General features: G+C 53.0%; 1 pseudogene; it reads right to left on the minus strand.

Annotated features, from left to right (window-relative positions):
- Positions 1-811: 811 nt before the first annotated feature.
- On the minus strand, positions 812-1,503 carry LOC105553335 (annotated as a pseudogene).
- Positions 1,504-1,969: the final 466 nt, after the last annotated feature.

The raw sequence follows: 1,969 nt of genomic DNA on the forward strand, positions 1-1,969 counted from the left end.
CAGGATTCCCTTCACACTCCACCTGCCCCGGCTTCTGCCAACAAGAACACCCTTCTCCAGGGCGCCAGAGGCTGTGAGTGAGGTATGGCTTGGCCTCCTAGGCTGGCCCTTGCGTCTTTTCAACTCAGCCACTTCCATCCCACCCCCAACCTTGGCTGCCTCCAACATCTGGCTTTTCCCCTTCCTCCCCCACCTCAGAGCCACCAGCTGAGCCTTGATTTTCTGCAAGAGGCCCCTGTCCACTTTCTGTCCTCCTCACTGAGCCTCTGGCTGCCAGTCACCACCCCGGCCCTCAGAGATGGCGGCTGGCAGGGGTGCCAGTGGGGGTTCCCACCAACCTCCTCTCAGACCTTGGTTCTCTGGGGCCTTCTCAGGTGGTTTCACCCCTGGGCAAAGCCCAAGTCCTCAGCTAGTTTTCCCTAGAATTTTGAGTTTCTTCTGTGCTCAAACCCTGCAGACTTCAGAGATATCAAAGCCTCATCATCCCAGCACTGAGCTCTGGGCCCCACACAGAGGCCCTGCCCGCTCCCTACTCCCAGAGCTCCCAAGTTCCTGCTCAAGAAAAGGTCCTGATCCATAAAGAGGCAGTCCACAAACCTCCCGTGTGGCAGAAGAACCTTTTTTTTTTTTTTTTTTTTTTGTCTCTAGGGAGGCACCCTGCAAAGTTTTATTCTTTACAGGAAGTCGGTGCCCAGCGTGTTCCCTCTCTACAGCCAAATAAAACGCTGCTGTCTCTAGAGGGGTGGCAGCAGTCCTGCGTGGTCCAGTGAGACTCAGAAGGTTCCAGGCGACTTTCAGTCCTGAGTCCCTTTCAGTCATGGTCTTCTGAGTCTGACTCTTCTGCAGACTCGGATGCACCCTCTGGCAAGTCATCTCCCATCTGCTGGAACCTTCCCGACTGGGATTCCCACATGTATTTGATGGTCACCTTGAATTCAGCCATCTCATCCCCAAAACACTTCAGGACGCAAGCCTGCTCCGTAGTCAGCACACCTCATAGTCGGACAGCAGGGTCACCACACCTCTCTTGAGCGCAGTGGGCAGGGCCAGCTGCATGAGCCGTGGCTCCATGGATTGGGGAACTGCTCCAGGCGCCCTGAGTCCAGGCTCACAGCGAAAGCTGCTTTGTTACCAGCTCGGGCATAGTCCATTTCTGTGTATTTCGTAAACCATTCATTCACCTCCTCTGTGCGGTTGGTGAACAGGAGACCCACTTCACCCCTCAACCTTTTGCTGACGTCGTGCAGGTTGTCTTTGTTCTCATCTCTGACCCAAGGCCACCATCATCACCTTGTTTTTGCCAAAGAACATCGGGCTGTGCTTCCAGGCGTTCCGGATGTCCTTCAGCTTGCTGTTCCTCACAATGGCCACAGAGAAGATGAAAAGGTACTCGTAGGTGTCCACACATTTCCAAAGCTCTTCTGTCAGGTTTTGTTTCAATTTCAAGCCTTTCTTGGCAGTTTCGGTTAAGGAGACTTTCTTGTCGCGCTTGGATTTGGGCATCGCGCTGAATCCACGTGGAAGAACCACTTTTAATAGGTAACTTGCAAATACCATGGGGCATCTGAAGGGGCAGCCTGCTGGAGCCGGGGAGGGCAGATCTGGGCTGAGACTGGAAGTATGAGCTGTCACTTGCCCATCATACAGTGACAAGGGAAGGAGATGTTGTCTGAGGTCTGGGAAAAGCACAGCAAAATATGTGTTCTGGGATTCCCCACCTTCCCACGGTCCAGGGCTGTGTGAAGACAGCAGGGAACTCTGGAGCCTCAGGCAGAGGAAGCCTTTGTGGGTCATGCCCTGGGGTCCAGAAGCAAATGAGCAATGAAGCAAGCCGCCCCTAAACAGTGTGGGGCCCAGGACAAGAGTACAACTGGAGGGTCACCATCCAGCTAAACATTGCTAAACACATTCTTCCTACTTTGTTTGACAGTAAGCCTTCATAACAACATTTTTTTTTTTTTTTTTTTTT

Source organism: Mandrillus leucophaeus, unplaced genomic scaffold (genome assembly GCF_000951045.1).
Source record: "Mandrillus leucophaeus isolate KB7577 unplaced genomic scaffold, Mleu.le_1.0 Scaffold59, whole genome shotgun sequence".
Taxonomy (NCBI): domain Eukaryota; kingdom Metazoa; phylum Chordata; class Mammalia; order Primates; family Cercopithecidae; genus Mandrillus; species Mandrillus leucophaeus.